General features: G+C 35.3%; 1 pseudogene; it reads right to left on the bottom strand.

The window, feature by feature from the left end:
* Window positions 1–655: 655 nt before the first annotated feature.
* LOC136235199 (acetyl-CoA carboxylase 1-like) lies at window positions 656–13,087 on the bottom strand (annotated as a pseudogene).
* Window positions 13,088–27,992: the final 14,905 nt, after the last annotated feature.

Genomic DNA, 27,992 nt, shown 5'->3' with positions numbered 1-27,992 from the left:
TGCTTTCTTATAGGCGTGAGTATAGGCAAAAATAGATTGAGAACCAGTTCTTCAACTGAAACTGAGCAATATGGTTTTCACAAAGGGATTTCCCTCCCCTTTTTCGAATAAGATAAGATAGAGGCTACGTGTTTTGAATATGTGATTACTAATAAATTCAAATACGAGATAATAATTATTTATAGATATTTTTTAACAATTAAAATCTCAATAATTATTGTATTATAATTTATAATTGAATAAGTTTTGGATTGGAAGTCTCCCTATATAGGAGGTTCAAGACAGACCCATATACCGGTTCCCCTGAACAGGCACTAATTGGAGGCCCTCTCTAAATAGGAGGGCCAGCACGGACACCTAAGATGGCTCCCCCGAAAGCGGGTGCCGATTATCTATATAAATCATGTTGTTGTGTCAGAAGTTGTCACCCCCTGCTCAAATTGCATAATTGGATATATAAGATATTTATTTTCCATTGCTTCAAATTTATCCATTAATAACTTACTAAAAGAGACGGCATTTGATGATTTTATTCAATAATTCAGACAGGCAAAATGCAACAATTGGTAATTTTCCGAGGCCTGATGAACTTTTATTCACATATATAATATTAATTATAGAAAAAAAAATCACTAACAAGCCAAGGAACAGCCAATAATATAAATCTACTTATTCCCCTATTTCACTTTCAATATGATCCTCCAATTTACAGTGAGGTTTTCTGTTGATTTATAAACTACAGATGCCATAGGGTAAACATAATAACTACTAGGCCTTTCTCTACTCAACCTGACTACAACAGAAGTAAGAGCAACCACATTTGGCAGAAACCACTTACCAGATATCAACTAAGCACCTTACGAAGCTCATCGATCAATGACGCTCGGCTTGATGGCTCCACCTGCATTACATTTAAGCACTAGGGTGTCAAAATGGGTTGTCGCCTCATAATGAGCGTAAATTACATACATGGTGTACAACTTTTATCCTTTTTCATACTTTGGTATACAACCTTCAATTTTGAACACAAAACTGTACAACCTTTTGGTGACCTACTACTAAAGTGTATAGGCGGTAATTATGACCGGTCAACATGCCATGTCAGCAATTTGACCTCCGTAAAAATCAAAATTGCTGACATGGCATGTTGACTTTGCATTGACCGGTCAACTTTTGACTTTCAAGGAGGTCAAATTGCTGGCGTGGCGCGTTGACTTCATGTTGACCGGCCACAATTACCGGCTGTACATTTTAGTGGGAGGTCACCAAAAGGTTGTACACTTTTATATGCAAAATTGAAGGTTGTACACGTATGTAATTTACCCCCATAATGAGCTATATATTTCAGATGATTATAGATGCACCATATAATGATTTACCTTTCTTAGAAGGGCAGCAAGACCTTGAGGTAGAGCTTTTAAATCTGACAGTGATTCGCCAATGTTTGTTAATTGAAGCAGCACCTTCTGGACTCGTAGCTCCTGTAGCTTTTCTTCGTAATTCGCTGGATCATCCTTCCATGCAAAGAAAGCTTCGTCGTCTTCCCAAGCGTTTTCTCTGCCTCGAATAATATCTGAATCTAGAAACCAGTTTTTGATCAAGTCCATTGCAGATTTATGTGGCAGCTGATCACCTGCTGCATCTTTCACAGTTTTCATTAGTGAAGCCTCTGCGATTCGCCTACGTAACCTTTTGTAGAAGTAAGGGCGGGATATACCCCAGTCCACAACTTCTCTGATCACCCCCTTTGCAGCCATCCGTAGAGCTGAATCGTGAAGCTCTGCAAATCTGGTGGCTATCTGAGTGTATAGTGGCAAAAGTTGCTTTTCACGAGATTTTATCTGCTGCTGTATGGAATCAATCATCGCGTAAGTTCCACTGTTCTTCGCTTCATTAAGTTTAGCCTTCAAAGTTATCAGCTGCGGATCAAGCCTATCCATACAATCAAGCAGTTCCTTTGTCCTAAACTTGATCTCAATTATTCCTTCTGGCTCGAGGACATTACCTTTAGCTGTTCTATCTGCATACATTTCAATCTGGTCGGAATTTATCTGACTATCCACAACTACCCATGCGCCACCACGAAGCTCACCCATCATTGGGATGTATACAAAAACGGGTTGGTTATACGTCCTCAAGTTCTCTACTATGGTTGAACCTGCCTGAAGGATACCTTCAAAGAGGTCCCTCTGTCCGCCTGAGAAGCCTCTCCAATTAGCAAGAATGAATAGTGGAAGCTCTTCTCTGTTGAAATCCATTATTGCTTGAGCTGTTTTACTTGCAGAATCCGGAAACCATACTTGTCCAGCCTGGGGTACAACCCGCTCATGGGAATCAAGTTGTCCCGGGTCAGCAGGAATCACTTGCATCACAGTTTGAGTTTCAACTGCTATTATACCAACAGGAATTCCTCCAAGTTTTGCCCTTCCCGTCACAACTGTCCTTGCCCAGCCTTCCAATGTCTCCACGAAGCTGTCCTTGTCGAAAATACCTCCAAGCCACCTTCCACTACCATCTAATGTACCTGAGATAGCAGCCCGTGGGTCACATGATGTTTCTGGGAAATATTCTACAGGCCTTTCAGGAGGATCCGAAGGAGAAAATATCGGAAGTGTGCCACCACTTTGAGGAGGAATACAGCTTAGCCATTTCAAAATTGCTGATATACCTTCAAGATCGTCCGAGACAGTAAGATGCACTACCCCATTGGTGGCCATAATTTTAGGTCCACCAAGTTGCATGTGAGAGCTATACACCTCACGGCCAAGTAGTTTGTTCAATGCAGAGAAGCCGGTCAAAATAATGGGTTGATCAAGCCTCTGTATGCAACGCATCCCAAGCCGTGCAAGGTAAGCACCGATTCCCACTGTTCTTCCTGTCACATATGTCAAGGTAAAGGTTTCCTTGTATGCCCTCGAGTACGCGCTAGCAATGGCTCCACTTCCAGATAAATTCTCTACACCCAAGCCATCCTCCTTCCCAACAATGGCATCTATCACCCATCTGGTTTCTCCACTAGGCAGTTTCAGCTCATGCGCTATCACAGATGATTCAATGTTTGTATAATCCTCTGGAGTCAAATATACATACTGAAAACCACTCTCAGGACATGATTCATCTGACCATCCAACTTTAAAGCAACACTTGACTTCCTCAGCAACCCCTATTCGGGCACCAGAGTTTGCTGCCAAGTAAACCAAAGGCAGCTTTTTAGTGCAAGCAAGATCAGTTATTGCAGAAAAGAATGCATCTTCCCTTGGACCAAAAGACCCAGCTTTGAAGGTCACATCATTTGCTACTATTAAAATTCTCCTTCCAGAAGGGGACTCGGGGGTAAACATTTCCATGCACCATGCTACCATGCCTACATCATTAAGTCCAGCTGAGCGTTCCGCAGGAACAAGTGGAGTACCCCAGCTGCCTTTCTGATTAGCAAAAACAAGCTCTGAAACTTTGAGAAGAACATTTTCTTTATTTCTTTTAGTCCCTGGTAACTGGGATGCCCATAATTGTTCCAAGGCTGTCTCAAATGCCTGAAAACAGAATGGCGTTCAGCAAAATAATTTGATCCAAGCTTATTTTTATCCTCCCAAAAAAAGCAACTGTTTATGAGTAAATATTAAAAACTAACCAACGGAAAATCATAGCAGTAGGTTGTGTTGTTCTTCCTTGCCAGCAAACGTTTTCGGTCAAGAACTCCCAAGGGCTGATAGACTGCATTCACCAACACATTATGCAGTGGACCCCTTGCAGAGATTGAATGGTACACCACTCCATGTTTGCTGGTATCCTCGAGTTCCCGGTATATCTGATTTTCACATTAATCAGCAGTATAATTACAATGTGATTTTTTTTTTGAGAGAGAGAGGAAAAAGAAAAAAAACCTTCTAAGCTACATTGGAACTAGACTCTATATGCAACTTCTTCCATGGAGGTAATTTTCGTAGAAAAGTTTTCATGCTACACTTAGATTCACTACCAAGCTACACAACCTGTTGTAAGAGTCAAGTTACCCAATTCTCCATTTGCCAACACTATATATACACACACTGAAATGATAAATCACAAAAACTTGTCGGTAATGGTCAATCTGAATCTAACCAGTGATGGTACTCACTCAGATTGGTAACCGTTCAACACTTTGCGTTTGCAAGATATTCCTAATTTACTTTGTCCACATATGCACTGATGCTACAGCTCTTTTTTCAAGCATAGAAATTTGAACATGTATAAGATGCAGACACACTTACATGCACTGCACAGGTATGCCCAGTCACATTAGTGGTAACAACTCTCCAGGCACCATTTGCCTGTCCAGATGATGCCATCCAAAGCTTCACTTCCCACTCACAAACATTTAACCTATGCATTCTGACACCAACCGATGCATGTATCGTCCTTGCCAGTTCTTCCAAGATTTTCTCTACTGCAGCTTCTTCCTGGTTGGCATCAACATCAATTCTCCTGGAGATGGAATCTCATAGTAAGTACAAATAAAATTATGGTACCAACTTCACAATATATCAAAAGTTAACAAGAAGATAGACATAAATACTTGGGGTATGGCAAAAGATCATCGATCCGTTGCTCCCTTAATATACAGAGGTACATGTGAGCATGGTCAGATTTGACAGTAGCATTGTGCACGTGAAGCTCCAACTCCTCCATTGCAGCTACTAAGGACCTCAAAATGCTCTTTGATGTAAAGGACATAGCCCAGTGCACATTAGGTGCTTCAGTGCCCAGCCCATGATATGACGTAAGCCCTTCATTTCTTGTCGGCTGTCTCACAAGGGTTCTAAGAAACATCCTCTGGATTGGCACTGGTTTGTCTACAACAGTGTACAAGTGCCATTGTCTATCCCTTGACTGAGTATATTGTCTATTGTCATAGCCTTTAAGTTTGTCCTGGATCAAAACAAACCATAATAAGCTTCAGATTAAATGATGCAAAGTTATCAAATTTCACCTTATAGCTTTTTCTTTCTTTCCGGTTCTGTAAAAACAGAAGGCCAAAACCATTGGTAAGCCCCTAAACTTTTCATTCTACTCTATTAAATCCTCAAATTTTTACTTCAGTGCCCATTGGGAGTCCTTAAACTCAACGTATGCATTACAAAAAATAACAACAATTGTAATTACTAATTATATTCCAAGTTCTAACTGTGAATTTAAATAACATTCAAGAATTTCAATGTAGTAAAGTAATAATTTGAGACCTATAGAACAAAACTGTAAAGTTCAGGGGCTTAATAATGGTTTCTGCAAAAAAAAAAAAAAAAAGGAAAAAAAACAGAAGGGCCTATTGAGCCCAACCATAGGTAACAAACCAGTTCAAGGTAGATGGACAACGGAGGTTCTAAATGTCGCAGTAGAGGCTCTTCCTCATAATAGAGCTTTGCCACTGACCAGTGAAAGGAATGCCTCAAAGGGGCTCTCCCTTCATCCCTCTGTACAATACAGCTAATAACCCCAACGCCTGCCATGCTTAAACTGGAACCTAATTCTTGTTCTTTGAGAATTTTGGCTAACTTGTTAATTCTCTCTTGGGCTTGATCCTCGTCACCGCTGTAAAAAGTCAAAGGACGATGCCAGTGAGAAGGGGTATTACCAAGTTGATTACCTATAATCATTTTGACAATTTGACAAAACTTATGTTTGACATGCCAGGCATGTTTCAAGGGCTAGAGAACTTGGTAACTCATTATAAACTTTAAACAAAAGCTGAGGAATTTATCCGAATTTCACAAGGTTACAAATGAAGTAAAAAAAGTGGCAAGTCTTACAATCAAAAGTTAATTGTACCTTTCTACAGAAGGCAATCTGCTAGTCTATTTATGTTTAATAGAAATATGTTTATTGTAAAAATGAAGGGGAGTTACCTATCTTGTAGCAGACTCATCTGATTATTGATACCCACCAATGCTATATGCATCATATTACCAAAGTTGGCTGATTCTACTGATCCACTTGGAATTGTTTCATGAAGGTTATGATTTGTTTCCCTTAATGCTGCGCTAATAATTGTAGGCAAAAGTTGTAGAGATTTGATGATAACCATGGCTCCCCATCTCCTATCAGAGTGTTTCTCAACCACTGGTTCATCTGACATTTGATCTTCAGATCCATTCTTTCTCCCGATATGCTCTTCTAAGAACTCCCATGTAGCAATAATACCATACCTATGCCACTGCATCCTGACACTACCCTTTACTAGATAGGGCTGATATAGCCTACGGACATAAGTTTCCACCACCCTCCTTTGAAGGGTGTGATCACTGTGTTCAAAAAGACCCACAAGGGCATCTTCGACTGCCATAGGGGCACTCACAAGATCCTCCATTCGTTCATTAATGGCACTTTTCCTTTTGGGAGTATCCATATTTTCACCATCCTCGGTAAACATCTCTAATTCGGACAGGCTTCTAGCAATGGTAGAACGGAGTTCACTCAGTTTGGTTTGTTCTAGAAGTTGACTTGCTTTCAGTGCCAGCTGGTCGGACAATTCAGTATTAGGATTTTGAAAAAGCAACATATTGATGGCACTAGTCAATGACCATTAGAAAATGAGAGAGAGATATAATTATGCTTCTAAGAGAAAACATTACAACACTCTTCCTGTCAGTCACAATCTTATGACAAACTCTCAAAAAATGAACTTATGAACCATAAGGCAACGCAATTAAAAACTTCATTAAGTTACAGTTAGACAAGGTGTAGCTGCCAACCTCAGAATAGCTTGTATGGTTCAGCTGAGAGAACCGGATAAGTTTATCCCTATATCCAGCAGGGTTGGGGTAAACAAGCTGTTCCATGAGCCGTAATATCAGCTTATTTTTACTCCTGACGCCCTATAAACCAACAAATGCAGTAGTTATTTCAGCAAACTCAAATATCCATTAAAGAAAAAAAAAAGACAAAAATGAAAACCAACAGAACACAGTTACAGATTAGATACCTGATGAGAAAGGACAATGTCCACAATCTTCAAAAGATCTTTCTTATATTGAAGTCTAAGACGTTCAATCACATCAGCCTAAAGAAAAAGAAAATTACAAATTACAATATCAGAAAAGGATAGCCTGCTTTACTGCAATAACAGAATAACACTAATAATTATAATCATCTACTAAGTTCCTAACAGTTTTGACTTGTTAATCACACATAATTAGGCTGTGCGTAAACTACAGGATTCAACTCCAAGCTTGGCTAGAAAATAAATAGAAATTCCACTTTTCTAACTTGTGAATAATGCATTTCATGATCTAAAAGAATAATGGAACGAATATGAAGTATTATTCTATGAATGAACCCATTATTTTTCCAAAAGATGCCAAATAAAAAGATCTTTAGAATTCTTGTAATCCCATTTATATCTTGATAGGAAGAAGCTAACCTGGATGTTGTCACTAAACAATTCTTCTACAGATAAGTACTCTTCAAAAAGTGATTGCACAATGACTCGGGCATGGCTCTCCCGTCCTCCCTCATAAGACTTTACAAGACTCATCAAAGGTTCAACAAGCCTTTCCAGGGCTCCTTTTTCTTTCTCAGGACTACATGAAAGATGCCTCTAGAGAAAAATGCATACACAACTCATTAGACTGCAAAAGAATGGACAATGAAGAGTTCCAAATGTGGAGCATGCAATAAGGAGCCCACCTCAAGAACACCCCTTAACAGTTTGGCAGGGAAGTCAATGTTCTGGGAGCTTGAAATCCCCTCGAATTCTGGATATTTTGATTCCAACTATACAATTTGGCCATAGCACATTAAGATCAAGTTATGAGCATGAAAGAAGAGATAAACAAAAATACAAGAAAAATATACCTCGTTTTTAAGATCCTTGGGAAGGCGAGTTGCCAGAACAGACAAGCACTCTTGCCACTGAAGGAAAGGGAGTTCAGGACTGTCAAGGCAATTGAGCAAGTTTTGCACTACCTATAGAAGTCATTGAGATGATACATCAGGTTTCAACAAATATTTGTTAATATAATAAAACAAGTGCATAGTTTGTTTCTGTACTTTGAAACACATAAAAACCCAATAAACAAAGATAAGAGTGAACTGTTGATTAATCAAGAACTTAATTTCACACTGAAACACGTCAGCATGCAAGAAACAACTCACTTCATCAATATTGTGATCATAGCCAGCCAGAATCATTCGAGCTGCATTTAGACTTGCAGCACACCTCTGATGCACTTTACCAGAAATAGCAGTTGGAGGGCCAAGTATCGGGAAGCTCCCATGAAAAGGTTCTGCCTTTCTTACAGCAGAAGGATCATCAAGATCAAGCCTACCTATGAGCTCCCCAGCCTACAAGAAAGCTTCGTAAATTCACATCAAAACTGACTACCATATCACCTAAAGGTACTTATCAAGCGAGAAACATGTTTGTGAAACCAAACACACCTGCATTGCTTGACCTTCAGACATTTTGAAATGGACAACTCCAGAAGCAGGTGAAAGAAGAGGCATACACATCTTCATAACTTCAACCTCTGCATATGGAGTGTCAGCTTCAATATGACTAACATCCGAAACCAAATATCTCAGAAGCTTGCACGGTGTCTCCGCCACTAACTTTGACGGATCATGATCATTTTGTAGCAAGCAAGTCCTTCCATCAATGAGAAGGCGAGTTCCAGCTGCTTCTTCTTCAGCATATATTACATGACTGTTTCCGTCTAACTGTGAAAAAATAGGACATATTCTGTTATGGTCTCCACAGCAGAATCTTGAAGAACAGAAAAAAGAAAAAGAGATAATCACGAACAGAGAGTGATGAGAACAGAAAAAAGAAATGTCAAATAACGCAAAGGAAGAACATTTATGAAGAAAATAATCGTGAAGTGTTGTTAGTGGAGAAGTGCACTTGCCTGCATCAACAAACCTCCATCACGTAATGTATGTATTTCCGCCTCTATCTGTGATTCATTCATCCTCAGTCTATAGCTCCCTGGCCCCCTTCTAACCATGTCAATCTAGCAATGATTTACGAATGTTAATAACATGCATTACCAAAGCATATGAACCAAAAAAAATCAGAAATAACTGAGAATCATAAACAAAAAAATTTTAATTGGAGAGATTATAATATGGCAGGTACCATACCATGTATTTACTTCCTTCAATGTTCAATGAAACATGAGAGTTCACGAATGATAAGTGCTGAAAACACAATCAACTGACATCAATATCATAAGCAGTCACCAATTAAGCAACAGATACATATATAAGTATACTTCAGAGGTACCTTAGGAGGGATTTGCCCCTTTTCAAGGTAACCAACATAATCTGAAACCATAGCTGCGCTGCTAGCAGATGCTTTCTGATGCAAAAAAAAAAAAAAAAAAGGACACTTAAGTGGCAAGTTCTGCAAGACAGAATAAAGCATTCCAAAAGAACATGGGTCCTCCTTTTACGTAAAATCATGACTACTTACATACAGAGCCCCTCCAACAACAGAGAGGTACCAAGGAGGTCTTTCTGCTCTAACCCGCATGGCAATTCTACTGTCCAACCAACCTGTATGGATTTTATTCTCTCTATAATCTGAAGCCTGCATAGCATTTCAACTCGTGTTCATTTTCATCGTGGAAGTTTACATGTATAAAAGGATTATCAACAGCTGAGAAGTTTACATGTAAAAGGTCAACGGAGTAGTCAACATTGGTGCGAATTTCTCCTCTGATTTGAATTTCTTTCAGCCCAAGGACCATATTTGCTATGGCCAAAGCTCTGGACTCCCCAAATGCAAAAACATGTCCTGAGGAGAGTAATTGTGATCATAAGGGACATAGATTGTTATAACAAATGAAATATACAGAAAAGACAAACAGCAAAATTGAACATGGTTCACCATCACAAGAAGATTATGAAGAGTATTATTAATTTGTAGCAGATTGGATAACTCATCTCACAACCTTTTCATAGTTATCCATGAAGCTAGGTTATGTTAGCGGCTGCTACTTACCAAATTGAGAATCCGAGAATTCATGAATGCCTCCTCCAGACTACAAATCAGAATTGAAGTTATTCGGTCAGAAATCAAGGTTCTGTCAAGAGAAACATGTTCTAGCGAAAGAAAGGAGCAAAAGAAAAGGCACCTTCACAGAGAAATAAGCCCACACATTTGGCTTGCTTTTAAAACTTAGCTCCTGTGCAAGGCAATACAATTACAAGTTTATTATGAGGAAAATGAAACTTAAATTAGAAACCTGAAAGCCCTACCTGTACTTTTCCACTAGTAGGCTTAAAACCGTCATCTGGATCCTCACTTGTCACACGCACAGCTACACAATGACCTTTTGGCTTTATAGACTCTGCCTTGTCAAAATCAAAAGGTGTAGCAGCCACCGAAGTTTTCCTCCAAGCATCATATCCAGCGCCATGTTCCATTCCATAAAATCGCCTAATCTCTAATCAATCAAAGCAACAGAACGTAATTGAAATATACGTCTAATGACTAGAAAATGTGAATTTCCAACTTTTGCTATGCCATACCAGGATTTTGCCAGAGAGGAATTCCCATCCCAACAGCTACCTGGGCTGCAGGCAAATTTATTTCAGCAATCCACTCAGTGACAGGATGCTCCACCTACATCCAAATTAGTATAGAGATTAAAGATCATTAGAAAAATCAAAGAACAATATAGCACAGCATCTATTGACAATTTAAATCATAAGGTCACTAGCAACAGAACTCAAGGGGAAAGAGGTAAGAAACTGGATTCTGTGTGGTTACTCAAGGGAAAAAGGTAAGAAACTGGATTCGGTGTGGTTTTTCCCATATGAGGACATTTTTATACTAGCATCATCAATTAAGTAACATAACATTTAAACAATGAAAAAAGTAATTTTGGTTGGAAAATAAATTTATTTTAATATTCCTAACTGCTATATAGCATATGAACTTCCACATCCGTCTCAGCTGTAGTCATTTATGTAAACATGATACAACAAATATGCAACATAAATTGAAAGAGAACAAAGAATCTGGGAAACAAAGAATTGCACACCTGTAACCGAGGGTTGAGCTCTAGAAAGTAATACTCGCCAGTGTCCATACTGTACAAATACTCAACAGTAGCAGCTCCAATATAATTCACACATTTTGCCAACCTTCGAGCTGCCTGCTCTAGTTTTTTTACAGTCTCCAATGGTGCAACGGTAATTGGACCCTCCTCAATTATCTGTGCAACATCTCAAAACAAGTCAGTCTTTTTTAGAAATGATATAGATATACATATAATTTTGGGGAAGAAAAAAAAATTGATCATTACTTTTGGAAGGCTAAAGAAAGAAAAAAAGACCAAGCCACAGCCTAAAAGTTGCTGCCTCATTCCTCAACAGGCATGCGATCAGAGCCGTAGGCTCCTCCCACTGTTTGGGAGCTTATAATTTATGGTCTATTTCACTAAGTAGACAAAATTTAAGATTACTTATGAGAAACAAACATGCCTTTTGGTGCCGCCTTTGAACACTGCAGTCACGGCTATGCAAAGCTGCTACATTTCCATATTGATCACAAAGCAACTGAACTTCTAAATGTCGACTCTAAATGAGGAAAGATCAAATTGAACATCAGAATTAGATGTATAAGCCAGGAATCACAGTGCAAAATCTCTTCATTCAAATCAAAAGGTAGATAATATTCTAACCTGGGAAGCAACCTTCATTATAAATATGGGTGATCCTGGAACTTCACCCTGAACTTGTTTGAACAATGCTCTAACTTCATCATCATTATGAACCTAGAGAATCCAAAAGGATACGCAAAAGTCAGCCATAGTTTTTTTCAGGGTTAGAGACCCAAAACTTCATTATGTAGAAGCCAAACCTTTCTTATGCCTTTACCACCACCACCCCATGATGCCTTGATCATTGCAGGGTAACCAACAACTTGGCAACTCGCAATAGCTTCCTCTGTTGTGTGTACACAGGCTTCTTTATATATGTCATCTGGGATGGTAATCAAACAACTATCCGGAGGAATTTTCACCTGTCAGACAGATCAAGATATCTTAGATTTGGAATGATTACAGAAAATGAAAGAGAAGTTTGAGAACGATACTTACATGAGAGCCACTCCATGGAAGAGTAGGAACATCTGCTGCTTGGGCAATCAAAGATGAGCCAATTTTATCACCTAGTGCTCCCATGGACGAAGCAGGGGGTCCAAGAAATACAATCCCCTTTGCAATCAGTGCATCTGGCAGCTCTGGGTTTTCAGATGCATGTCCCCAACCAGGCCAAACTGCATCAACATGGGTTACCTCTGCCATCTGGACACAAATTCAAACTCTGTTATGTAAAATAACAAGGGCAATAAGAGTGATTCTAATTGAACTTTTTCATATGGCAATAAATCACAATTGAGAAGAATGCTCTTGCATTAACATATAAAAACAATATTTTCCAACAATAAAAATTTGCTTCATATCAGCCTATTCATCTTCGTGATTTTCTGAGACGTGCAAAGATACAATTTCAGAGGTTCTACATTACAAATTCATTTATACCATTTATATTATGATTAATGGATTTCTACGGAACCAATTGACAAAAAAGATTGTACACTACTCGAAAATCCTTGAATACATTTAATATAATTGTATGCCTAGTTTTTTCATACTTCAAACTAAAACAACAGAAGAAATCCAATAGGCTAAAAATTGTCAATGTACACACCTCAACGATAAGCTGCACATTGGCATAATTGTTATTGTTTGTTCCCCCAGGAACTTCTACAAACTGATCCGCAATTCTGATATGCTCTGCATTGATTCTCATGTCTTCTGGAGTTGCCATGGCCACCAACAAGATTGCCTTTTCGGTGCCAAAGGTTTCATAAGCCCATGTTCTAACACTTCGTATAAACTTGACAGCTGCCATTCCATTGTTTGCAATTAATATACTATGAATTGGCCTCTTCCCTCCAAGAGCACGGCAAAATTCATCCACTTCCGATATTGTAGCAGGGCTCCTTATGGTAAGCACACCATTTGTATAACCATTACCACGAGTAATACCCAATGGCAATGGCAATGGCTGTTTCCTCTGTGCTTCCAACATTCTGCATATACAGGATTTACGTTATACAACATCCTAATTGAAAATACAGTTATCAAATTTGAATATATTCAATACTTAATATTATCACTGAATCTTAATTGCTCATACCGCAACACGAAAAGTTCAAAGATCAAAAGAAATAATTCAATTTAAGAGCAGCTATGACTTGAAGAAAAACCATTCACTTAATCACACACTGTTTGGTGCACAGAATAGCACTTCATGTAGACTTCTCAATGGCACAGTGAAAGCTAACCTCTTCCTTGGATTATTTTATCATTAAAGTCCAAATAACTAAAATTGAGCCCCAAAATTCCACAAGTATATTCCAATGTAAGTTTTGAGCAACTAAACCAAACACAGCATTCATAAAGTGCCTCAGATGCAGAATCCCATAAACACAATGAAAGAGATGCTTAAATAATACTTTAATAAAAAAAACTCGGTGATCAGATTCCCAAATAGAAGCTGAACTAAACCTCAATCAACAAAATTCACAAAACCATCCATAAAGAAAAAACAACACTTCTACTTCACATAGTTCAAATACAAACAACAATTGCACTATCCCGTAGTTTCAAGCACCAGAAACAGAAGCAGAATTTAAGCAGCAGCAAGTTGAGAACATAATTCAAACCTGATAAAATTAGGCGGAATCTTGGAAGCAGGGATCAAAAATTGAACTCAATTGGAAACAAACAAAGCATGAGTGAGTTAGAATCAAGAAGGGAGCGGAAGAAGAATTGAGAATCTAGAAACGGTAGCTAAAGGTGTAAATGGAATACGCTGAAGTTATTAAGAGAAATGCAGAGGGGTGGGTAGGTTTGAGTTAGAGAAGTGGGCCTTGAAAGCTTTAATGAGAGGTGGCACGTGGTAGCTTCCTCCGCCACGCCTCGCCATTCATCTTACTAACTTCTCTTCTCTTCCTTTTCTACCATTGCTGCTGCCTTCACTACCAGTCCTCATCTACCTCTCTCTCTTACCATGTGCATCTCTATTAAAAGCTTTTCCAAACAAGTCCTAACATTATTCTTATGTAATTATTATTAATATAACAAGCAATTTAATATCTAAATCGTAACTTTTGCAGTTTTTACATCATAAATATATAAGTTCCAAAAGTGTGGATTTAATCTCCATTTGTAAAATAATGGGTTAAGGTGTAAAAATACCCTAATTTTTTGGATCACGGGCAATTTTACCTCTAACGTTGGAATGCAAGAGCAATTTTATATCTAACGTTGATAAATTGGGTAAATTTGAGAAATAATTCATCAAACTATCTTCTCAGTTATGAATCTTGCCATCTACACTTTACACGTGTGTCATTTTAACAATAACAAATCACAAATATATGTTTGGATGTGAAAAAACTATACTGTCTTTTATATAAATTAGACAAAATTCAAAAAATTCACCGAATTTATAAATATTAATCTCCAATTCTATTATTAGATTACAAAAAAACATGAAATCTTTTTTTAGAACGAATTGATATGCAATTGGTGCAAAATAAAGAACAAAAATATATGTGTTTTATAATAGTGTTTGAAATTTACCCAAATCATCAACGTTGGGGGTAAAATTACTCTTGTCTACAAACTTTAGGGGTAAAATTGTACCATTTTAGATGTTAGGAGTAAAATTGCTCCTGATACAAAACGTTAGGAATATTTTTGCACCTTAACCTAAAATGATATCAACGTTTGTAAAACAATACCAATTTAATCATGAATAACGAAACGCCTCTTTCCAAACTTGTCAATTTTAAAATCATAGAACCTTTATTTAATTATTTATATAATATTAATATTTTGTTTTGTTTATAAAAATATTAATACTTTTTTGAGAAAAGAAACATTAATATTTTTTATAATTTGTTTAATTTTTCGATTGGAGCTCAACTTAAAGCTCTTAATAACTCAAATCAACGTTAATGATAAAAATATTAATATCCTATTGATCAAAATAGAACTTGATACTAAATTATTGATTTGATGTATAAATACCTTTGATATTTGATGCTAAATTATTTTGATACTAAATTATTGATCAAAATATAACTTGATGCTAAATTATTTTGATACTATTATTGATACAAAATATAAAGTTTAGAATATAGTGATATTGTTTTGTTCCAACTCATATTTTTTTTTTTACAGAAAACTTAAATCAGAACAATAATAATGAATTTTTTTTTTTTACAAAAAATGTTAAAAGCATGATTTTATATATATATATATAGAAAGGATTTAAAAATATAGGTGCAAGCTAAGCTATGGTTACTTTGTTTCAACTCAATTTTTGTTTTTAACAAAGTAATCATTACTTTATTTTTTTCACCGTTGGATGATGAGATGAAAAATTAATCTAATGGTGAAAAAAAAAAAATTATCATCTAATGGTGGGAAAAAACAAAGTAATAGTTACTTTGTCAAAAATAAAATAACAATACTGTTTTCCATATATATATATATGGAAAGGAATTAAAAGCATGATTTTACTCTCAGAACACTTAAAAGTAATTTTAACCTGACCATGATGATTATTAAATTCGTAAAAACCATATATACAATAATAATATATGTCCAAATCTAAGATACATATTTAATTAAATTAATCCATTCAAATTTTTTATGATTTTGACGTAGATTGACTGATTACACATTGAATTCAACTTTTAATTAATCTTTAAAATTATAATTTTATTTTGAAGAATTTAAAAATAGAATTTAATTAATTATGTTAATGTTGTGAAGGAATAATTGAAAGAAAAATGAAAGTTTGTGTGTTGGGTGGTGTTGTCGACCAACCTTTTGCATTGTACAAATATTAAAAATGTTTTCCTGTTAAAGAATATGTAAAAATAGATTTATGAATGATTAAAAGAATATTGAATTTAATAGGGTGTGTGTAGGTGAAGGGTGACATAATTGTAATTAATTTTATTTATTTATTTTGCATGGGATAGGAGGGTGTTTGGTTATGGTTGGAGGTTAGGTACATCCATGCTATTCTCATTTCTTTCTTTTCTTTTCTTGTAATTGATTTATTTATGTCTTTTTCCTATTTATGTCTTTATTCCATTTCTCTTTATTTAGTCATGCATGAGTTCATCTTTATCTATCATAACAATATATAAATAAATAACTTTTTTAAGGTTTTTTTAATGAGTCTGTTTGGTTTAACGGTTATTTGTTATTTATATATTGAATCGGGAAGGTTTATTATTGTTTTCTTTATGTATTGTTTGAGAGTTGATGCTAGTATTAAGTAGATGGTAGTTGATTTTCCGTATAAAATAAATAAGAAAAAAATAAATAATCATAAACGGTTGTTTCTGAGAATGAATCTAAATTGACAACTTTTACATCTACTATGATGAGCTAAAAAAAACTTAAGATTGTATAAAGAAAATGTTATATTTTTTTATGAATGAAATTGGAGTTTGGCGAGATGCAGAGGCCAAGAGTTCCAACTAGGCTGACATCCTTGACAAATACTACAAAACAGGAGTCTCAAACTTTATTAAAAGAAAAAAAGAAAAAATTAATACAATCTAATAACATCAAAGGCAAAATTGAACCAAATGAAATTGCTCTAAACTCTAATAATCATTGCTAAAAAAGGCTACAACATGATGAAATCGAATTCCACTGAAGAAGCTCGGTAGAAGATAACCCGTATTTCTCCAACGTATCAACCACACAATTACCTTTCCTATAGATATGCATAACCACGACATGCATCGAAGCTACCCGAACTAGACATTCGAGATCTTGTCTTATGGCCATTATACCTTAGAGGAAAGGTGTCGAAACAATTGAACCATATAAAAAAGGAATCATATTCAAGCCAAAGACGATGATAACACTTATCACGTGTTGTCATAACAACAAAATTATTTAACTGTAGCTCCACTATAAATGAGAATGAATAAGCAATTATGAAAACAAAAACGCCAACAACAAAGCTCAGACATTCCTAAAAACACCTCCTATCTTCACCGGACTTAGACTCCCTATTTGCAGAGCCATTTGTATTAACTTTCCACCAACCCAACAGAGGTAATTGCACAATGTGAAGCTCCAAAAGTGAATTAAAAAAATGAACCAATTTGGAAAAAATAGTCTTTTAGACAAAGTTTCATAACTATCGTAACATGATATGAACATTAGGCGATTCATTATTGAAAAAACATTGATTTCTCGCACGCTAGATAATCCAAACCAATCTAATAATGTTTGTATTCCAAACAAAACACCCACTTGAGTACTGAAATTGTTATTAATCACATTAAGAATCAACCCAATTTATTCTTTTACCCAAATAAAAATGACACTACGTTCCAAATTTCCTTAGCAAATGGGAAAGAGACGAGGATGTGATATACAATTTTGAACGCATTATTGCAGATACAACAACTTGAAATAACTTTTGAGCCTGAGATGCTATAAAAAAATTGATAAAAATGTTAGTGACCAACAACCCTTCGTAAAATATGATACAACACAAATATTATTAAATAAACAATAATGAAACAACACACAAACATGGGTTTGCACAATATGATTTTTGTTGTCCTTAAGGAATTATTGCTCTTATTATGTTGCTCTTAGGTTTTGCGGAATATTCCTACAGAATTAACAAAATCATAAATGAATTCATGTTGAACAAAAGCAAGAATTCCCCAATAAAGAGAGTGAAATAGAGTAAGAACAATAATATGAGTAATAAGACCAAAAAGAACCAAGCCATATATTTATCCATCCATTAGATATTTATTTATAGTGTCACTTTGAATAGTTATATTTTTACATCAAAAGACATGTGTCTTTCCAAATGGTCATGCCTTTATATGAAAAGACACATTTCTTTTCAAATGAATAGTTATGTCTTTACATAGAAATGCACGCTTCTTTTTAAATGAATAGTTGTCTTTACATGAAAATACATTTGATGTGGGATAAATTGAGATTATCTTCCTAGGTCCTTCTAGTGCCTCAGATAAGACTAGAAAAATGATCAATGAAGGACCGATGACCCCACTTCGAGGAAAATGACACTAAAAAGTATGTAGTCTGAATATGCAAAGAGAATGTTACCATTTTTCTGCACTGTGTATAAAGTGATGGTGTGTATGCCTTAGATAAGATAGATTTCACGTGTCAACTCCTAATGAAAGAGGTCTGATGACAACTTGAAATACTTGTGCTAGCCTTAACCGATGTCCATAATTTAAGGCGCAAGACTATGGTTGAATATGTGTGACTCATCTGTCTTTCTTGACTGGTCCATGTGGCACTAGCAGTTGTATCTTTGAGAGAGGTTATCTTTATTGGACAACGTGTAGCTTGATTATTATATTGTGATATCAAATGTTCTCCCTCAAAGTTTATGAGCTGAATTGCTTTAGGACTTCATTAGTGTGAACAAGCGAATGATAAATTTCCATATCCGAGCTTCAGTCTTTGCATTGGATGAAGTAATGCTCCAATCAATGCATAAGATGAAGCCATCCTCTTGAAGAGTCATTCTTTTGATTTTAATGATTGTTTCAATAAGTGAGTTTTGTTTTTCTTTAAAAATGGGTAGGATAAATGATGAATATGTGAGGTAGTGGTTTTTTCGATGCTGACACACCACATGAGATTGAGATGTGACGTCACCTTACTATTCTGACGGCTCCTATTGTGAATTCCTGCCAGATGTCCATTGGCATGACTTTTATCTTCAACCAATGTAATTAATGAGCCCATTTCAACTATCATTTCCACTCTATAGTCTTTTTCAAATAGTGTGATCATTATTTATTGCCTCTCAAATCTACCGCTTTGATATCTCTTTGAAGTTTATAAAAGGGGGAAGGAAGATTTGAAGAGATTTTGTTGGACTAATTTCTTCCCCGAGCCCTTTATAAGTTTTCTCTCCAAGATTTAGTATGTATCTTTGCCATCTTCTTACCTTTTTCTTTTAGATTTCTTTTGTTGTATGGAAACACTAAGTCGACACTAAGTCGTAAGAATTATAAGAAAACTCTCGCTGCTAAGATTGTTGAAGAATTTGCTTCGTATGTTAACATTCACAAGAAGGAAATGGTTCTTAGAAAGTCAAAATAAAAAAAAAGATGTTGAGAAACCCACTACTGTCAAGCAGTCTAATCCCATGTTTGGGAGCAGATTTCAACCCTGATTGTCGTGGAATTCATTGACACTATGGCTTGGCTCACTTAGCTTGATAAGATGGAAACAAGTTTGCCATTTGAAGATCAACAAGTAGATTCTGGATATGGTGGCCATTTGGGGGATGTTCACCATTATGTTGAAATGTGGGCTTAGGTTTCCTCTTTTAGATGGACTATCTTAAAAGAGTTAAATCTTTGTTCGTGCTAGATTTCACCCAACATCTGGCTCGAATTGTTGGCCTTTACCAAGGTCTGTGAGGACTTCGAGATCAGCCTGACCTAACCTTTGTTTTGGTCTTATTGGAAGTCTACGAAGAAGTCCATGGACAATATGTCCTATTGGCTAATGGTTTCTCGCTGGAAGGCTTTCTTGATTGGGAAATCGCAAAGTGTCAAGGATTTTAAGTCGAAGTGGTTTTGTTTGAAAGGGAATCTCAAAATAAAATATGGTTTGTATGTTGGTGGCTTTCCTTTTAATACTACTTGGAACACATATACCTGTATCCTAGTATTTATCAGGGTTTGCAGGATTTGACTGACGAGGAGCGAGCAGGTCAGGAGCTCCTATTCAACTACTCTATTCAGTGGAACTACAAAGAGATGTGGAGCTGATTCAGTAGAGGACACATATAAGGCTCTTTGGAATAAGGATGAAGATATTTGTTACAAGGGTTGGCGGGTTTATCGAAGCCTCATAAAATAGATTATAATTTAATGATTCTCTATTGGATTACAATTTGATTTGTAGTACGTAATAGTAAGACCAGGTCGAATCTCAAGAGAAAAATTAACCTTTTAATTCAAATAAGCAAACAAAATAAAAAAAAAGGGGGTTTTATTGTGAGAGATTATTAAATCAAAATAAACAAGTAAAGAAAGATGCAATTCAATAATGACAAAATCTGATTCAAGAGATTGGGTTCATTAGGTATTCGTCGATCCTTGGTTTAAATGGTAAGCAAATTAAAATTCAAAGAGTGTAAGGATTGCCTAACTAACTTTTTCCATTAATTCATTGATATAAATGAAGCATCTAAATCAACCTAGTTATTAAATAAGGAAATGAAGCATATCAAATTTCTCAATAACCGCATTAAGATTAATAAATTTTATCAAATCAATTCCTATTGAAAGGAACATCAACAAATAATAGCAATTGACTGAATTCTCTTCCCAATCAATCTCAAGCAAAAACTCAATTACTCAAGATCAATTTTACTACTTATTGTAATTTGTGCAAGACAATTACAGATCAAGAATAGTTACTTAGCAATAGAAGATTGGATGTGATTCAATAAACATAAAAAGAAATAAAGAAGAAAATCAGACATTGAATTAATACTTGAAAGATTTAACATATGAAATCTCACAACTTTAAACCAAATGAATTCCCTCTTGAATCAGAAAATGAAATTTAGCTACTCATAATGAAAACAACTACACAATATAATAGAAATTCTATGAAACCCCATTACCTCTTAAGGATGTGTTAAGTCTCTATTTATATGGAAAATCCCTAATGAAGAAAGACTAAAATATCACTATTAGGTGTGAAATAATAAACTACGACTCTCTAATTAATAAATGACTAAATTAGAGATCAATAAAACCGGAAATATTCAAATCCTAACTAAAATGTGTTACAACTAAATAAGATAATATCCCAAAATCAAATCTGAAATGATCTTTTTTTCTCTTTCAAATTCGTCCAGCCACATGCCCGCGCCTTAACATAAACTATATGACAAATTCCCAATTATAGCTTAATCCGAGACAGGATATGCCCACACCTTAACTAAAACTGGTCTCTAATTTGCAAATACTCCAAAAGCTATAAATTTCTAGATTTTTCACCAAACACCTAGACTTTCTCCTAAAATAGAATATGAGATAAAAACATCAATTGAACACCAAATATTTCCAAATTACATAGAATAAGGTAGAAAGTAACAAGACTAAAATAGTCTTGTCAATGGTTAATAGAGGCGAATAGTCTTTTAACTTAGTTTTTTTTTCTTCAGTTATGGATGCAAGTACTTTCTCTAACATGTATATTCATACTACCGTGTTAGCCGCTTGGGTGCTCTCGAAGTTGTTGATCCGGCCAGAAAATGCTGAACTGGGGACTTCATCGATTGCTCATTTGGTAAGCAAACAACCTCCATTCCTCATCCCCTTCCTCAAAGTGTAATTGGAGAACAAGTGTTGCCGCCATATTTCAAGCTAGATTCCTATGATCAGGTTGTCCCTGAGGTGCATATTATGGATGAAGATGATATTCTAAATAGTTTGGTTCTAGAGGCCACACCTTTTGACACTCATGAGCAGTATGTTCAAAAGGCTACTTGTTGTTGTGCTTGTTCATGTAGATAGAGATCAAGTTCATCATCCTCATAAATCATTTAGATCACCCTCTACATGTTCCTCGAGCCCTACACTACTATTTGAAGACATCTTGGTGAGATAAAGATTATGAGGTTGTTTTGTTTGTGTAAATGGTGAGGTTGTTTGATGACATTATATATATATAACTCATATCAATCTTGGTAACTTTTACAGTATGTATACAACTCATAGGCTCGAGACACCTCATTTTAATAATGTGAACTTTTACAGGCTAGATCTGATTTTTACATTCCAGAGACAACTCTTATCAATAATGGTAACTTTATAACATGGATATTGTTAGTGTATGCTCTAGACCCGAGACATTATAGTCTCAAAAATGCTCTAATCATAAGGCAACAATCTATAATGATTATTTACTTGTATGAATCAACCATACAAAGTATCCAGAATTAGTGACCTACTCATATTTGACAGGTTGAGGACTTAAGAGAGTGAAACCGCAAGGCAATAAGATACTAATTCGAAACCTCCGTGATTTTTTTGTTACCATTGGAACAGTAATGAACAAAAGATTAGTATACGTCTTGGTTATGATGGTGTTTCACCGGTCATGGGCAATGGATGTCAGATCAGTGGCATATGGGCTTATAAAATAGTAAGTAATGGATCGATCCACTATGAGAGCACCATATGGTATAATGTGTCATAGTGTAACCCATGTGATACTCAATATAAGTCCTTAGGTCGTGAATCTCTAAAGGGCATAGATAAGACACAGTATGCTTTGACCATCTGCCTAACAAGCTCATGACTGAGTGCCAATTATGGGTTGATTAGGTATGCTGTGAATTATGCTTAGCAAACTATGAGTAATAGTAAAAGGGATTTCTACTCTTCAATAGAAGAGAAGATATCACTAACCTCCGAATTGACCAAGTTGTTGGATGAGTTGGATCATGCTAGTCTTGATTTCATATGTGTTGGCCGGAATGGTGGGGGCAACGATTTTGTTGCAATTTTGAGGGCGATGCGGAGCAAGAATCTCCATCATCGAACGCATGTCATTGCCTCCACCATTGCGGTTGTTATTCACGGGTTGCACCGGTGGCCTTTGGTTGACCTCGGGTTGGTTAGCTTCATTGTTGAGGTTTGCCATTTTCTCTCTCCGAATCCTACAAAGAGTACGTTCAATTTCAAGATCAATAGGAACGGGAGTACCACTCCGAGATCGGGTGTGCATAAAATAAATAAATAGAAAGAATTATAAACAAAGAAGAATATTGTTAGTAACAAGTATATATAAACAATTTATACAAAAATAATGCTTAGACTAACAATAAAACGTTTTTGTCTAATATTGCAAGAAATTATAAATCCCCGGCAACGGCGCCAAAAACTTGATGCGTGCGTAAACGGCTAGGTAGAGCTTATGAAATATATATTATGATAAGTGCATTACGACTATGGACGTGATCTTCCTAAATGCTCTATCTCTACTAGACGCTACTACTTAGGGGCAAGTGTACCCCGTCGTATCAAGTAATAATCCGGTTAAGACCGGGTATCGAATCCACGGGATTTATAACTACAAGTATTAAACGACTCGGTTTTATACGTTATCTAAGCGGTGAATACTTTGAGTTGATTCGGGGAACAACTACAAACTACTCCTAACTATGGGTGAGACAAATTTAGATAACAAAAACTCTACGAAGTGGTATGGATGGTGATAAGTTATAAATACGATAAACAATGACTCCCAATATATACGGTTAATGATTTACTCTTGCAATGACGACTACGTGTAGTGTGACCGACCCGTGAAGTACCTAGACTACGTGATTCCTAGTCAAGGCGTGTAGTGGAAAGGTGTTTCAATAAAAATATCTTCTCATGCATCAATAGGAATAAACTATTTCAGAAATTATTGAACATACCCTTGGTGAAAGCATTACACCATTCATGCATGAAAAATTCAAATGAAATGTATTACATATAACATAGGAACCATAGAATATGAAGAGATTGGATTGGAAATTGGCCATCTAATGCAAGCTTAAAACAAAACATATATGGAAATACACGATGAAACATTCCTGGAGTAATAAATGCATCTCCACGAAAACGAGCAGCAACATATTAATAAGAAAGCATATGTTTAGACAAGTAGAATGATCAAGGGTTTCGATAATGCTCTGTTCAGTTGGAAAGTTAGGGAAACTCTCACCTGCATTTGCAATTAGAGTGAGATGCAATCATTGATATGAATTGTCCAGTTGAATATTGAAATGGTGGCTAAATAAAGAGTTGTAAAATGGTCATATTTTATAGATGTACATCGAATATGCAAGTTAACCTTATTGAAATAAGGTGTCTCCAGGCTATGAATTGTATCTAGTCATCATTATTTCAACTTTCAACATTATCATCATTACTTCTAAGGGTGGTTACGAGGTAGGGATTCCCTTGTGGGGATTCGAACCCATGGGGAGGGGGGGGGGAGAATATTGAATTATTTGGGGGTAGGGGAGATTTTACTCTCAATGGTTAAATTTGGGTGGGCGTGGGGTTATTACCCCTCATCCGTGGGGATCCCCGTCCCGCCTCCAGGAAAAATCCCGTAAGATTCCAAAAAATCGCCGATTAGAAATATATATGTATATATAAATATTAAGCTAATAATTGATCACATATAAATAATAATAAGCTAATAATTGATAACATAATAAGCTAATTATTGTCTAAGAATAGGTTCCACTTCTACCTAAAAAGTTCAAATTATATTTTGTACAGTTGATTTTGACTCTTATACGATTGATCACATATTAAATCATCATCACATGTTTTTCTAATAAGTTTTATTATATGGTTCTTTAATTATGTTTTGACTTTTGTAGGCTTAAGATGAACCCTTGTGTCCTCTGCATTGATTAATTTTCTTCCTTTTTTAAACTAAACAATTATGTATTGTATCGCCAGCAGTTTGCACGGGTAAATGTTCAATTCTCAGTGAACTATGGCGTTCCTGATAGAAGTGAAGAAGATTACTGAGATAGATATTTATTGGTTGGTTAAGGTTTTTTTTTTGTGATGGGGATTCCTGGTCACCCGTGGGGACTCGTTGGATGCAGATGTGGGGGTAAAAAAATCCTCGGTCCTCTTTTTGGGGATTCTCTGAAAGTATTAAGAGTGGAATGCGGAATGCATCCCCAACACCGCCCCATTTTTATCCCCAATTATTTCACCTTTCAACCTTATCATCATTACTTTAACTTCCAACCTTATCATCATTATTTCACCTTTCAACCTTATTCAAATTTTATGTAGGGTGTAAAAATCAAAATTATTTATGCAAGTTGTTTCCATGATATGAGTTGAATCCAGGCTATAAAAGTTATAATTTTGAGATGAGGTATGTCTAGGCTATGAGTTGTATCTGTTGGGAACGCTACAACCATTAAAACATACCAAAAATTATTTTAACATAAAAACACCAGGATCTAGCATATAACTAAAGCAAGTTTATAAGATATATCGTTCTTCGAGCTAGAAATCGAGATTCGATTTTTGTTTCTAAGATGAAGGGTTGAATAACAAACCTTTTCTACCTTCACGATTGCACCTGATTGAATCAACTCGCTACATGTTCTTCATCAAAGACTCCAAGAATCCAACCTTTCTCTTCGGGGGGCTTGGATGGTAATATTATATATTATCTAATTAATTTATAGAAAGTAAAAACTTAAATTTATAATTTTTTTTTGACAAAGGTTTGAGATTTATTTACATATGCAAACTTTATTTTTTTTATATAAAAAAATCTGAAGTTAGTGAACCATTTGTCAATTTGAGTAATAAGAATTTAAAAATATATATATTTTAAAATTTTAGCATTCAAAGACAAAGAAATATACATGTCCAAACAATTTCAGCAAACAAAAGATAGTGCCCACCATATCTTTTTATATTTATTTAGGGTAACATGTATTTACACATTAAAACTTAACGTCCATGGTTATTTTGAACTTTTAAAATAACATATTATATATATTTGGTTTTAAAAACTTATTGTACATTTATAATTGGCTTAAAACCCTTATTACACACATATAGTTGGCTCATTCGGATCTCTTGCACATAAAATCGTTGATCTGTCATCTTTGATAGATGAGGTAACATATAGAACGAACTCATGCGTTTTTGTTTTTTCTATAGCACTCATGTGTCGAATATGATAGATTAACGATTTTGTGCGTAGGATGTCCGAATGAGCCAACTATAGGTGTGTGATAGGTTTTTAAAACCAACTATAGATGTGATAGACTTTTAAAGCCAATTATAGGTGTGCGATAGTTTTTAAAACCAACTATAGGGGTGTGATAGATTGTTTTAAAGATTTAAGGTGCCAATAGACAAAACTAGCCAAATTTAAAGGTGTAAATATGCATAAAGACTTTTCTTTAAATTTTCGAGAAACAATTCACGCATGGTGCAGGAATGACCTTTAATTACGATTCTCAACAATCATAGCCGACATGTGTTCAGCACACTCTCTCGTGCAACTCTTCACCGAGAAAGGTTCCAATTCACCTGGAAGGTCATCAAATCCAACGACCTTCCAACTTTGAGAGGCTCTCTAAATTAGGTCTCTAATGGTTGATTGGTCCTTACAAATTATAAATTGGTCCATATTTCACATCATTAGAGTTGCTCTTATAAATAAAGGTACATGGTACACTAAAGTGCAACATTTTTCTTGCTCATTCAGCTACATATTTTTTAATATCATTCTCATTTAGCTTTAACAACTTAAATATTAGGATGAGATCTAGGGATGGGCGGAGCGGGGAATGCATTTTCCATCCTCCTCCCCGACTAGTCGAGGATTCCCTGTCACCGTTCCCGCGAGTTAGACAGAACAGATTTATTCCCCATCTCCGTCTCCGTGGGGATTTCCATCCCCATTTAAAAACACTTTTTCCCTATTCCACATCATCATTTCCGCAGGGAATCACCATTTATATCTAAAAACAAATTAGTATATATTTTTTTTCTCTTCTCCTTTTTAATTATAGGTTTTGTTCAAACAAATGGTAGAGATACTATGCCTTTAATTTAGTTTAGGTTAGAAAAAATATCCATTTAATCCTTGACTAATATTTTGTTTATCACATTTTATTTTTATTTGAAAAATAAGTCTATTTAATTTTTTTTTTAAATTTGCGCAATACGCTTACATTAAAGAAGAAAGAAAAATCCCCACCAGACCCGGATGTGATTCGAACCCATGACCTCCCTAGTCATAGGTAAACTCTCAACCGTTAGGCTAAGTCTATTTAATTTAAATTAACTGTTATAAATTATAATATTTAAAGTATAATTTTGATTATACTGGGAAATAATTGGGGATTCATCGAGGATTCTCCATCGGGGATTAATGGGATGGGGTCAGGGATCCCCACGGAACGGGAATACCATTCCTCATTCCCGCTCTCATCCCCGTTACGAGGAATAAAATTATCCACATCCCCGTTCCACTTGCATCCCTAGTGGGATCGCTCGTGCTTGTTCCCTTCTTGATTCTTTTTCTGTCTTATGACATCAAAAGGATCCAAAAGAAGCTCATATAAGATTATCAAATGTCAATTATGATTAAAATTTGTTTAAATATATAAAAGGTTTAATATATCAGAATATCTTGAATTTGGTAAAAAAAAAATCAAATTCATCCTCAAAACTTTAATGGTGTCTCTTTAACTTCCTCGACTTGTTTAAAATATTTTACTATCCTCCTAAATTCATATTGCAAACAATGAAAGATTTAAATAAATTAAAACACTTAAGTTTAGAAAGTTAATAAATTACTGTAATCACATTAGAAAATAATATTTTATTTTAAACAAATTAAAAACGTTACTATATCATAAATAAGTTCATGGATTGATGTCAATTAATTGGATTATGATAGTATAAATATGCATAAGAAGAGCAAAAGCCCAAAACCTTAGAGACCGTTAAATCTACCTAACACCTGCTGCACCTACCTACCTGAACTTTATTTTGTTTCAATTTTTTTATTTATTAAATTAATTTGAAAAATATTCTGGATAAATTATAAAAGTCATATATCAGGTCCTTAATTATGTATATAAAAAGTTAAGTAATGTATGAAAAAACTTAAAATTAAATATTGAAAAATTAATAAATATTATAATCCTCAAAAGTATGAAATTATAAAGAGATGATGAAGCAAGAATATATTAGAATAAAAAGAGAGATAAGAGAGTGACGGGGAATATTAGTAAGGTGAATTTTTAATATATGTAGATACGTTTTAAAACCGCAAGATATAAGGTTTTGGAGTTGGATAAAACGGATA

The sequence above is a fragment of the Euphorbia lathyris genome, chromosome 7 (genome assembly GCF_963576675.1).
Source record: "Euphorbia lathyris chromosome 7, ddEupLath1.1, whole genome shotgun sequence".
In the NCBI taxonomy this organism is placed as follows: Eukaryota; Viridiplantae; Streptophyta; class Magnoliopsida; order Malpighiales; family Euphorbiaceae; genus Euphorbia; species Euphorbia lathyris.
The sequence above is the reverse complement of the archived record's forward strand: the minus strand, read 5'-3'. Positions and strand labels throughout refer to the sequence as shown.